Source organism: Ornithorhynchus anatinus, chromosome X2 (genome assembly GCF_004115215.2).
Source record: "Ornithorhynchus anatinus isolate Pmale09 chromosome X2, mOrnAna1.pri.v4, whole genome shotgun sequence".
In the NCBI taxonomy this organism is placed as follows: domain Eukaryota; kingdom Metazoa; phylum Chordata; class Mammalia; order Monotremata; family Ornithorhynchidae; genus Ornithorhynchus; species Ornithorhynchus anatinus.
The window spans coordinates 16,040,830-16,054,698 of NC_041750.1; the positions used below are offsets into that span (position 1 = coordinate 16,040,830).

The 13,869-nt window shown below is 43.0% G+C and overlaps 1 non-coding gene across 1 annotated transcript; it reads left to right on the top strand.

The window, feature by feature from the left end:
- The first annotated feature begins 3,127 nt into the window (after nucleotides 1–3,127).
- Nucleotides 3,128–3,265, top strand: LOC114807546. The gene has a single exon (XR_003755604.1). It is a non-coding gene; the product is annotated as a small nucleolar RNA SNORA7 (small nucleolar RNA).
- The last annotated feature ends 10,604 nt before the right edge of the window (nucleotides 3,266–13,869 follow it).

The following is a 13,869-nucleotide window of genomic DNA, read 5'->3' on the forward strand; positions in this document are numbered from 1 at the left end:
TCGCCAAGATCCGCCCTTTCCTCTCCACCCAAACGGCTACCTTACTATTACGGGCTCTCGTTATAACCCGGCTAGACTACTGTGTCAGCCTTCTCTCTGACCTCCCTTCCTCCTCTCTCGCCCCGCTCCGGTCTATTCTTCACTCCGCTGCCCGGCTCATCTTCCTGCAGAAACGATCTGGGCATGTCACTCCCCTTCTTAAACAACTCCAGTGGTTGCCTATCGACCTCCGCTCCAAACAAAAACTCCTCACTCTAGGCTTCAAGGCTCTCCATCACCTTGCCCCTTCCTACCTCTCCTCCCTTCTCTCTTTCTACCGCCCACCCCGCACGCTCCGCTCCTCTGCCGCCCACCTCCTCACCGTCCCTCGGTCTCGCCTATCCCGCCGTCGACCCCTGGGTCACGTCCTCCCGCGGTCCTGGAACGCCCTCCCTCCTCACCTCCGCCAAACTGATTCTCTTTCCCTCTTCAAAACCTTACTTAAAAATCACCTCCTCCAAGAGGCGTTCCCAGACTGAGCTCCTCTTCCCCCTCTACTCCCTCTGCCATCCCCCCTTTACCTCTCCGCAGCTAAAGCCTCATTTTCCCCTTTTCCCTCTGCTCCTCCACCTCTCCCTTCCCATCCCCACAGCACTGTACTCGTCCGCTCAACTGTATATATTTTCGTTACCCTATTTATTTTGTTAATGAATTGTACATCGCCTCGATTCTATTTAGTTGCCATTGTTTTTACGAGATGTTCTTCCCCTTGACACTGTTTAGTGCCATTGTTCTTGTCTGTCCGTCTCCCCCGATTAGACTGTAAGCCCGTCAAACGGCAGGGACTGTCTCTATCTGTTGCCGACTTGTTCATCCCAAGCGCTTAGTACAGTGCTCTGCACATAGTAAGCGCTCAATAAATACTATTGAATGAATGAATGAATGAATAGACTAAATCCCCTATGGCCTCTTGAGAGCTATGTAAACTCCATTCTGTCAATGACTGTTTGACGTTTTCCATTTGTAATCAACGTAGGTAGAATATATATTGGCTGATAGCCAGGCTTTCCGGAGTAAGGAATGAAATTCAGCAAAGGTAAACCACTTATAGTTTTAGGAAGAGTAGCAGATGACTGTTAAAATGGTACTTAATGAGGTTTAACTACAGAAAACATAAATCTGGTAGGTAATTAATTCAAAATTACACAACTTCTAAACGCATAATTACAACTACAAGATATGTTTAGGCCTTCAGGAGGCATTTGCAAAGGAAGCCCCATGAAATATATTAACTAGAACTGTATTGCTCAAAATACAGGTAAGACATGAGTGTACTGTTTAAAATCTCACTTCCTATCATGATTCTGTTATTAGAAGATTAAGAGCCTAAAAGCTCTCAAGAAAATTATCAAAATGTGCAAGTTTTATGAACTGTTCAGAGAGTGTGTTTAGATAATAGCAGATAGGCGTAGACTTCCTATTAAATCTCAAGAAATGTTTTTCTTCCCCAGATAACAGCCCTTTACTCACAGTAATGGTTTTTCAATTGCAGTTACATGTTGAATAGATACTTCCAAAAAACAGAAGCTGCCCTAGAGAGCTTGTTAACATAACAACAGAGTAATTGCCGAAATAATCGCACTTCAGAATGGACACTGCTTACTGATTTTGCCTGATGCTCATCTGTGTGGTCTATTTCCTAATCAAGAGCGTACCTTGATTAGAAGCCCTTAGAATGAATCGGAAACAATCTATCTCTAAATGATATTTTGACATCATATTTTCTTCTACCAGGAAACATTTTGCTGTTGTTTTTTGTTGTTAAAAACCTTCCTTCTGAGACTTGCTATTAATACCCAAACAGTTAACCTGGTTTCTCAAAGAGCTTCTTGGCTGCCTGGGCAACATCAAAGTACAAGCAGGTGGTGAAACCCTGAGAGATTTAGGAAAAACGTGCTTGAAATGTACTAAAAGTACATTGAACTTAATAACAGATAGTTGCAATTCAGAGAAAGCAGTGAAAAGGCCAGTGGCTTGAGGAGAAGTCATCAAAACTAAAAAGTCTGAAAGTCAATCATCAGTACATTTTCCCTTCCTCATGTGGAGTATTGAGATACAGCCACTTGACAGGAAAGACTTTTGAAAAGGAAAGTTTCTTACAAATTGAAGAGATGATCAATGATGCTTCCAAAAATTGAAATCAACACATCTACCAGCTCAGTAGTCCACATTCCCCTTCAGCAATTTGACCTTCACCACTCCCCCAGTCCCACAGCAGTTAGGTATATTCATTCTTTCAATCGTATTTATTGAGCCCTTACCATCTGCAGAGCACTGTAATAAAAGCTTGAGAGAGTCCAATACAACAATAAACAGACACATTCCCTGCTCACAACGAGCTTACAGTCTAAAGGGGATATATCCTTATACTCTGCCATTTCCCCATGGGTAATTTATCTTAATGTCTGTCTCCCCTTCTAGTTTGTAAGCTCCTTGTGGGCGGGAATCGTGTCTACCGACTCTCTTGTGCCGTACTCTCCCAAGTGCTTAGTTCAGTGCTCTGCCTATAGTAAGTTCTCAATAAATATAATTGATTGATTGATATCTAAGTGGATTTTGGCTTCCTCCTCTTGAGGAGAGATGGAGAAATCAATTGGAGTCAGGAAATGAAGGCCTTCACCCTCCAAACGACCATGTGACCTGAGTTCACGGACAGTGGTGGAATACGCCTAAACCGCAGTTTCTCCTATCACCAGTACTGTTCCCTGGGCCTGCTCTGAGGTGGAACTACAGCGATGTGTCACTTAAGACACTGCACTCTTCTACGCGAGGCTACCCAAGATGTTTAATCATGGCAGAAATGAATTTTGCTCTATGTGGAGTTGAGTCAGAAACAGATACTTCCACCTTCCCATTGTTTTTGAAAGCAGGGAGCGGAGAAAAGCAGAAACTAGAGAGAGTGATCAATCAGTCATTCAATCATATTTATTGACTACTTACTTTATTCAGAGCATGGTACAAAGCACTGGAGAGAGCACAATATATCAGAGTTGGTAGACACGCTCCCTGTCCACAATGAGCTTACAGTCTTGAGGGGGAGACAGACATTAATGTAAATAAATAGATTACAGTTATGTACATAAGAATTCCCCTCTCAGGGTCACTCCCGGAGAGTTTCCAGTATTCTACCAGTCTCAACTACGAGAGGGAGAGTCAAGCAGAAGCCTATCCATTCCATTCCTAGCTTGGGCAGTGGTTAGTGAGTGGAAGACATCCTGCTACAAGTCAAAATTCACCTATGCTGGGCAGCGGCAGCATGGGAGAGAATTGAGGGTGGAGACTTGAGTTTACTGCGCGGAAGGAGGCAATGGTAAGCCACTTCCGTGTTTTTACTGAGAAAACACTACTGGAATGATTGCAGATGGAGGTGGGGCGTTCTTGGAGAGAAGCGTCCATGGCATCGCTGTGGGTTGGAGACAACTCAACAACACAAGACAAGACAAGACATAAGAACTGTGGGGCTGAGGGAGGGGTGAATAAAGGGTGCAAATCCAAGCACAAGGGGGATGCAGAAGAAAGTGGGAGAAGAGGAAATGAGGGTTTTGTCAGGGAAAACCTTGGTGCTGTGACTCCGAGTGACGGGGTCGGGCACCCTGTTTAGGTGGACTGGTCATGAATTTGGTGGCCCCTTCCCACCATCTGAAAAGCTCCCAGATGGACTATTAAGTTCCTGCTAGCGACTGGGTGGCTGAAAACAACCTGACAGCTATGGTGATAGCTGCCCCAAGACAGCAACAGAGAAGCAGAAGAGTGGGATCCATTGTTCAGCTCTTCCTTTGCATCTCCCCTTCCTCAGTAATGGCAAGTCATTGCTGGAGCCACAGTGCTGTACCCACCTCAACTGAAACTGCTTCACCTTATCTGTTCTCTTGCAAAAGGAAACATCTAAATTAGAGTAACACATTTCCATGTCACCCTGATTTCTGGGAATCATTCAATTCATTCATTCAATAGTATTTATTGAGCGCTTACTATGTGCAGAGCACTGTACTAAGCACTTGGGATGAACAAGTCGGCAACAGATAGAGACAGTCCCTGCCGTTTGACGGGCTTACAGTCTAATCGGGGGAGACGGACAGACAAGAACAATGGCACTAAACAGCGTCAAGGGGAAGAACATCTCGTAAAAACAATGGCAACTAAATAGAATCAAGGCGAATCAATGATGACAGTACTGGAAAGGAGGAGAAAAAAATTGTGGCATTTGAAAAATTGTGGAAAAACAATGTGGCTAATGTGGTCAAGAAGTCAGAAGACCTAGGTTCTAATCCCGGTTTTTCCACCTGTCTGCTATGTGATCTTGGGCAGGTCACTGAATTTCTGTACCTCACTTTCCTCTTCTGTAAAATGGGGATAAAATACTCATTCTGCCTTAGACTGTGAGCATCATTTGAGACAGAGACTGTGTCCAGTCTGCATATATCTATATCTACCCCAGCCCTTAGTACTATGATTGACACATAGCACTTAACAAATATCATAATTATTAGCATGATTATTATAGTCCTGCAAACTGCTTACTTTAAATACTGTCTGTAACTTAATCTGTATTTATTGAGTGGTAGTCGGTCTGATACAAAGTGGGAGGGAGTTCCAGGAAGGATGGGGGGAATGAGCTTGGGGTCGATGACTAGAGAGATGATGTCAAGGCACAGTAAATTGGTATTAGAGGAGCAAAGTGGGAAGGAAACTGGGCTGTAGTGGGAGACGAATGAGGCTAGGTAGTGGAGTGAGAGCTGACTGAACGTCTTAAAGCTGAAAGTGAAGAGTTTTTGCTTTATGCAGAGGTGGATGGGCAACAATTGGAGGTTTTTGAGGAGTGGGAAGATGTGCGCAGAACAATGATTTAGAAAAATGATCTGAGCAGCAGACTGAAGTATGGGCTGGAGATAGGAGAGGCTGGAAGCAGGGAAGTCAGCAAGGAATGATACGACAAGTGGCTTGAAACAGGGTGATGGCAGTTTGGATGGAGAGGAAGGAGTGGCATTTAGAAATGTTGTGAAGAAAGAACAAAATGGATATGGTGACTGATCAAATATGTGGATCAAAAGAGAGAGAAGAGTCAAAGGATAAAGTTGAGGTCACAGGCTTGAGAAGATGGTGGTGTTAACAACAGTGATGGAAAATTCAGAGGGAGAAGAAAATCAGGAAAGGAAGATAAGGAATTCCTTTTGGACAAAACTGAATAAAATCAAACAATTTTGAAATCTCAGTCACTGTTAAAAGGCTTCTAAAAAGTGGATGGTTTAGAAGTGTGTGTGCGTACGTGTGTGTTTATCTGTCTTTCATTTTCAAAGATGACACTACTGAGCATGAGATGCTATCCATGCATTTATTATGGCTCAAAGGACTGAGATGGTCATATTCAGTTCGTGATTATTTCTGAACACACTCTTTTGCAATCGGTGAAAACTTTCCTTGAAAGGAGCAATCCCTCTCTCAGGTACATCCTGCCAGATTGATCTGTCTGGTCTCCCAGTACTCCATTGCAGCATTACAATCTTTGAGACTGTGTCTTGCACTCTTCCTTCTGACTTCTTATTGGTCATACGTCTTCTTCCAGTTCACCATATAACTACTTGCCCATGTGCACCTGTTATCTATTCTGTCCTACCAGCCCAGCTACGCTGCTGGGATTTCTGCTTCAGTGTTTATATGATGAAAAAAGTTTCCCAGTGGATTATTATTATTAATATTATGGTATTTGTTAAGTGCTTACTTAACTAAGCACTGTACTAAGCACTGGGGTGAATACAAGCAAATCGGCTTGAACAGAGCCCCTGTCCCACATGGGGCTCACAGTCCCAATCCCCATTTTACAGATGAGGGAACCGAGGCACAGAGAAGTGAAGTGAGTTGCCCAAGGTCACACAGCAGGCAAGTGGCAGAGCCAGGATCAGAAGCATATTCTGAAAACTGAAACTACCTAGACTGTGAACCCCACGTGAGGCAGGGATCGTGTCCATCTTGACAACCTTGCATCTATGTTGGTGCTTAGAACAGTGCTTGACATATAGTAAAAGCTTAATACTAAAATTATTATTTAAATTATCAAGTTTCAAGTCTGGTCTTCCTAAACTTCCCCTGCACCTCCTCCCTCCTCCTGCCCCCCTCTTCAATTCTCCCATCTTTTCCAGCAGTATTGCAAAATGAAATTTCCCACCACCTCTTGAAATCTATTCCCCCCACCTTTAACCCCAACCCCTTCCCTTTGCACATTATTAAAACTCTTGCCCTCTCCCTTCTTCCCTCCCTGACTGCCATCTTCAACTGCTCACTCTCCAGTGGCTCCATCCATAATGCTTTCAAACATGCCCAGGTATCCCCTATCCTAAGAAAACCCTCCCTTGACACCATGTCTCCCTCCAGTTATCGCCCCATCTCCCTCCTTCCATTTCTTTCCAAACTCCTAGAATGAGTTGTTTACACCCACTGCCTCCCCTTCCTCTCCTCCAGTTCTCACCTAGACACCTTGAAATCTGGCTTCCTCCCCTTTCACTCCACAGAAACTGACCTCTCTAAGATCACTAAAGACCTCCTTCTTGCCAAATCCAATGGCTTGTACCTCATCCTAATCCTCCTTGTCATTCCCACTGCTTTAGACACTATGGACCACCTCCTACTGGAAGCATTATCTAACCTTGGCCTCACTGACACTGTCCTCTCCTGGTTCTCCTCCTATATCCCTGGCTGCTCCTTCTCAGTCTCTTTCACGGGCTCCTCCACTGCTTCCCACTCCCTCATTGTGGAAGTCCCTCAAGGTTCAGTTCTGGGTCTCCTTCTCTTCTCCATCTACACCCACTCCCTTGGAGAATTCATTCACTTCCATGGCTTCAACTACCATCTCTACACAGACAATTGTCAAATTTACCTCTCCAGACCTGACCTCTCTCTCCTCCACAGTTTCCTCCTGCCTTCAGGACATCTCTACTTGCATGTTCCACCGATACCTCAAACTTAATAAGTCTAAAACCAAACTCCTCATCGTCCCACCCCAAACTGTCCTTCCCCCAGACGTCCCTATCGCCGTAGACAACACCACTATTCTCCGTATCTCACAAGCCCATAACCTTGACATTATCCTTGACTCATCTCTCTCAGGCTCCACAACAGGGTGGCACATTTTTCGCTGTGGCATGTTATTCAGGCAAAATCCTTCAAGATGATATATCAGGCAACGGTCTCGTATGTCTTCAGGACAATCTGTCTCCAATATTGAATTACTAGGTCACCAGATCTGGCAAGCAAAGGGGAAGAGCTGGGGAAGAGGAAAGTGGGACTTTCTGTGCAGCCGGGGTAGAAGGAACCCAGGCTGACCAAAGGAGCAAACTTTGTTTCCTCCATAACTGAAGTAATGTGTGGGTGAAGCTGGGACATTCTTTTTATTTCTTTTTATAAATAAGTAAAAGAATAAGTTCTTCGATCTCCTCTCTTTCTGTGGGGCTGAGAGCATGAAGAAGTCACAGCTCTGGCTCCAGAACCCTCCCATAGCAGGGACAGTGAGACTAGGGATAGGGATTCTATTTATTTGCTATTTGCTATTGTTTTAATGAGATGTTCATCCCCTTGATTCTATTTATTGCTATTGTTTTTATCTGTCTGTTTCTCCCGATTAGACTGTAAGCCTGGCAAAGGGCAGGGACTGCCTCTATCTGTTACCGATTTGTACATTCCAAGCGCTTAGTACAGTGCTCTGCACATAGTAAGTGCTCAATAAATACTACTGAATGAATGAAAGATGCTGATTTTGATTTTTCAGAAACATTCTTCCCATCTCTTGGGCTCTGTGTCCCACTGTGATCTCACAACTATCTGAGAGAGGGGGATTTTAATAAATCCTTCCGCTGAGATGCAGCAGCTCCAGCTCCAAATCCCTCCCAGAGCAGGGACAATGGAGTTGGGGACGGGGAAGGATACACATTCTCTCCATCTCTGATAAAGTTTTAATAAAGTTTTAGATCCCATCAGCAGGAAGGCCCAGGCTCCAAACCCCTCCCGGATACTAATTTTGATTTTTCAGAAACATCCTCTCCATCTCTAATAAAGGTTTAATAACATTTCAGATCCTGTTGGTGAGGGCCAATAAAAGAACGGGGCTCACATCAGGGATAACCAATCAAAAAAAGTGTCTTATAACCTTGCCACAAATTAAACCTTTCAAATGAGTGAAGGGAGAAGAGATCGGGGTGCCCAGGATGGCCATAATCAAACCAGATGTAGTTTAGGCAGTCCACACCCTGGCCACGCACCTCTCTCTCATTCAACCCATATATTCAATATGCCAGAAAATCTGGTCTGTTCTACACTCACAATATCTCTAGAATCTGCCCCTTCCTCTCCACCCAAGCTGATACCACGTTGATGTAAACACTTATCCTACCCCTCCTTGATTACTGCATCAAGCTCCTCGCTGACTTCCCCACCTCCTGTCTTTCCCAACTCCAGTCTATAATCTACTCTGCTTCATGGATCGTTTTTCTAAAAAAAAAATCATTCAGTTCACAGCTCTCCTCTCCTTAAAAACCTCTGAAGTCCACCCATCTCTGCATCAGACAGTCCTCCTTGACTTTTAAACCGCTCCATCAGCACCTTGCCCCACCACCCCCAACCAGCCCCCTTACCTAGCTGATTTCCTCTACAAGCCAAATCTCACATTTCACTTACCTAACACCAACCTACTCATCGTACCTAGATCTTGTCTTTCACAACAACAATCCCTTGCCCACATCCTCCCTGTAGCCTGGAACTCCCTTTCCCTTCATATCGGATAGACCACCTCTCTCCCAATTTTCACAGCCTTATCGCATCATATCTCTTCCAAGTAGCCTTCCCTGACTAACCTCTTGTTTCCCCATCTTATTTGCCCGCCCTTCTGTTTCACCTATGCACTTGGGGCTGTTCCCCTAAAGCAGTTTCATATTTACTGCTACTCCACACCCATAGCACTTATGTACATGTCCATCTGTAATTTGCTTTAATATCTGTCACCCCCTCTAGTCTGTAAGCCCCTTGTGGAAACCGATAGTCTATGCCTACTCTTTTGTGTTGTAGTAGTTGTAAAATAGCATTAATTAAGTGCTTACTGTGAGCAGAGCACTAGACTAAATTTTGGGAGAGAATCCTCAGGTGGGAATTGGACATGGTCCCTGTCCCTTGTGGGGCTTAAAATCTAAGAGTTTAAGTGGGGAGAAGGATTTGGAAACAAACACATCAGGAATAATGATACATTAAAACATAACAGCAACAAATACACCAAATATTCTGAAAGTCTCTGTGGTGATTAGTAAGGGAATCAGAACGGAGCCTTGTGAAACAACTACAGGGACAGCTCCCGATGAAAGACGGAAGAAGAGCCGGTGAAGGAGGAAAATCAGGTGAGGACCATGTCAGTGAAACCAAGGTTGAAGAACACTTCTAGAAGAAAGTAGTCAGTAGTGTCAAAAGTGGCCTAGAGTTCAAAGTGGTTGAGAACAGAGTAAAGCCCATGAGAACTAGATGAAAGGAAGTCTTTGGAGAGTTGAGGGATCTAAAGCCAGATTACAGTGGGACAGGAAGTTAGTTGGTGAAGAAGAAGCAGTCCCAGCAGATCTATTCAGACTGTTCAGGGAGTTTGGACAGGAATGGGAGCAGAACATGTTATGGAAATGACCACATGGTTTCTGTAATGGGAAATCTTGCCTTGGTAATGGTTGGAGTTCTTTGAAGGAACCAGCAAACTTGCTGATAGAGAAGGACCAGTGGACAGACTACATTTAGGTCTTCCAAAGACCTATAAGGTTCCACACCAAAGTCTTTAAACAAACTGAGTAATCATGAGATTGGTAGGAATGTTAAAAACTGATGAAAAGACAGGAAGAAAGGGTAGGGATAAAAGGCCACTTCACGTTGGAGAAGAGAAAATGGTGGGTCCCCCAGGGATCAGGGTAGGTCGGTTTTGTTTAAGATTTTCTCAAATGATCTGGAAAATGGAATGTGCAGTGAAATCTCTTAGGTTTGCAGTTGACACTAAATCTGTCTGGGTGGTGAAATGTCCCCACCCTTTCCCCCTCCCATTCTGCTCCTCCAATACAAAGCTACCTAGGTCAAATTAGCCAGTTCACTTGCTTGTGAAGAGAGGAAGTGCTGGAAAAATCCCTGGTCTAGAGCACTTGTGAGACCTCACCTAATGCTCACAGGAGGTGGGCTAGGGGACCTCATGAACTGACGGAACCAGAAGCCTCAAGTTCCCCATCCCTGCATAACAGACAGTACTAATCAATGTCCTCAGTAATCAAATTCATTGAGCATTTTCTGAAACAGAGAGAGAAGGAGAGCACAAGAGAGAGTTCCCTTCACTATTGGTAAAATTTACCTATAAAATGCATGTGTAGATGAGACCCACAGTTTCTGAGATGTAATAGATACTTTCTCTGTTTTTACTGGTTCCTCCCTTTCTATCAAAAAGTTCATTTGAGAAGCATGCTTCCGTTCTGTTTTTAATTTTGCAAATGGGATTCTTTGAAAAACTGAACCCTGAACAAACATGCTTCTTTCTCTTTAAATCTGCTTCTTCATAACCACAAACAGACGTGTTTTTCATAAAGCTCTGAAAATTGTTCTAAACCCAAGGGAAGCTACCAAGTGGAAACTCTGATGTCTTGAGATTAGAGCTCTACAACTGCTGAGGTACACGGTGAGATTTGTAACAATTATAATAATACACCTGTACCACCATTGCCAGGGGTGTATTGCCACATGGGGTCTCATTAGTATTGTATTAGGCCTGCATGGGAAAACAGATAATGGTTCATAATGAAAAATGCCAAATTTTCTATACAGTAAAAATGAACTTGATTAATGAAAATCACTTTCAGGGAAAGAGTTACAGCATTGTTAGAAATAAAAAAAAAAGATGCATGAAACTGACATTCTTACAGATGGTCCCAACCTCCCGACAACTGCTATTCATTTGAGATGCTATTAGCATGCATAATTATGCTAATTAAGTTGTAATTAAGCACCGATTCTTCAGAGGGCTTTTTTTTTGTCTACCATTTAATACAACTTCATTTCAAAGTCTACTTAGAGCAAAAGGGCTTCCCTGGTTTACAATGGTTTTGCAATTGAACCAAGGGCTGGTACACTACTCCGTGATTGGATGAAAGACAAGTTTGAAAATACCCATAGGGTCTTCCAATTGTTGATCATTAAAACTTTCTGCTAAAATAGGAAGGGTTCAAACTGGGTCAATCATAACAAGGAAAAAGAATTATCAATAGAATCTAAGGCATTGTCCTACTTATGGCATGTTCTATTTGATTTATTTTAGGTAGAAAATGAACTTTATTAAGGATGTGTAGTCCATGAAAAATGTAAGATTAGACATTTTATTAAAAGGAAAACCAAGCACAGATATTTTCTACACTCACAAGTCCTTGCCATTTATTTAGTCTTTTTCCAGTTTTCAAATACTTTTTTTTCCATTAAGCTCAAGAAATATTTTATTTCTCACCAATTCATCTTATCACTTGGGCTGAATGACTTTAAAAACAAAGGAAAAATAAAGCAGAAGAAAAATGAATATCCTGTACTTTCAGGGCACATCTGACAGGATAGTCTCAAACCTGACTCCAATTTTAGGTAGAGGAGTTGAAATCAATCAATGGTATTTATTGAGCACTTTCTGTGTTCAGAGCACTGTACTAAGTTATTGGAAGAATACAACAGAGATCAATGAATACAACAGAGATCAATCAATCAATTGTATTTATCGATCACTTACTGTGTGCAGAGGACTGTAATAAAGGCTTTGGAGAATACAATAAAACAGAAACGATAGACATTTTCCCTGTTCACAACGAACTTCACTGTGGAGGGGAAGATAGTCATTAATCTTTAAATTTTATGGTACTTGTTAAGCTCCTACTTTGTGCCAACCACTGTAATAAGCACTGGGTAGATTCATCCATTCAATCATATTTATTAAGCACTTACTGTGTGCAGAGCACTGTACTAAGCACTTGGGAAAGTACAACAATAAACAGTGTAATTCCCTGACCACAACGAGCTCGCAGTCTAGAATGAGGGAGACAGACATTAATCCAAATGAATAAGATTCCAGATCTATCCCATAAGTGCTGTGGGGCTGGGAGGGGGGAGGGAGAGCAAAAGGAGCAAGTCAATCTCCCAAGGACAGGCCCACATGGAAACTCATGGTCTAAGAGGGAGAGAATAGAATTTAATCCCCAATTTCCAGAGGAGAAAACTGAGGCACAGAGAAGCTGAATGACAGGCCCAAATTCACACAGCAGACAAATGGCAGAGTGGGGACTAGAAGCCAGGTCCTCTGACTCCCAGGCCCAAGCTCTTTACACTAGGCCATGCTGCTTGGGATATGCACATACGTGCTGTAGGGCTGAGGGTAGGGTGAATATCAAGTGCTTTAAGGGTACAGAAATGATTGTTTCCTACCTCTACAGGCATACCCCTGATTACAGCTATCCCGCCATACAACCATGCAGGGGATAAAACTTTACTGCCTAATGTCTTTCCCTCTGTGTGTATATTCAAATACACCTCTCCTACAAAAACCTTAGCGGGACCTACAGATCAAGCTCACACGAGTGACCAATGTGTGACACCAAAGCTGAAGAGATCCAGGGATATGCAGCCCGATGCTCAGACAAGGCTTTTTACTCATCACTCAAGCAGCTATAGTTCTATGGCCCCATACAGACTACTACAGCTGGAAACACCTTCATCAGAGATAAAAAGGGAATCTTACCTAGATGGCAAGAACACTCCAATGAATTCCTGAACATGTCTATCACTGCCCAGGAGCTCCACACCCACCAAATCATGAAGATAGCCCTATAGCCCCAACTTCTAAGGAAGCAATCTCTTGCAGTCAGAGCCGTGCTGCTCCAGTGGAACTCCTGCCAAACTTTAGAAGCGTGGAGGGGATCTGCTCCTCAGGCAACTACACTTAGAAGATGCCACAAGACTTCAGAGGAGACACCATAATCACCATTTTCAAGGTGAGAGGGATGAGAGGTAACTGTGGATACACTAGGGGAATCTGCCTGCTTTCCACGGCATACGAGATTCAAGCCAGAATTCTTCTAAACTGAATAACGAAGAACATAATCGACCATTTGCTCAATGTGAATTCAGATCGAAGCACAGCACAACAGATATGATCTTTGCAGTGTGACCGATAGTAATGATGATTGTGGTATTTGTTAAACATCTACTATGAACCAAGCACTTACCTGCTGCATGACCTGGGGGAAAACACTTAACTTTTATGTGCCTCAGTTTTCTCATCTGCAAAACAAGGATAAGATATCTGTTCTCCCTCACACTTAAAGTGTAGAACAGGGACTGTGTCCAATCTGCTTATCTTGTAACTACCCAAGCACCTAGTGCAGTTTTTGAGTAAATACCACTATTATTATTATTACTATTACTATTATTCAAGATAACTTACTCTAACTTACATTGCATTCTCTGCCCACAAGGAGCTTACAATTTAGAGGTGGACTTCACAGTCTATTTTGACAATCCTAAACCCCATTGCAAGATGCCAAAAAGGATGAAGGCGACTGAGATCTTGCAAATAAAAAGTCTTGCATCAGTTTTCAAGAAATGGGATGAATTTAGAAATACGATTGAAGGAAAAGACCCTAATGTAGAGCTGAATTCAAAGATGCAAAGAGGTGTTTAGAACTAGCCTGCTACAAGGTGCTTGATCAATCAAGCGATCATATTTATTGAGCACTTACTATGTCCACTGCACTGTATTCCACTAAGACTGCAATACAACAGAATTAGCAGACACATTACCTGATG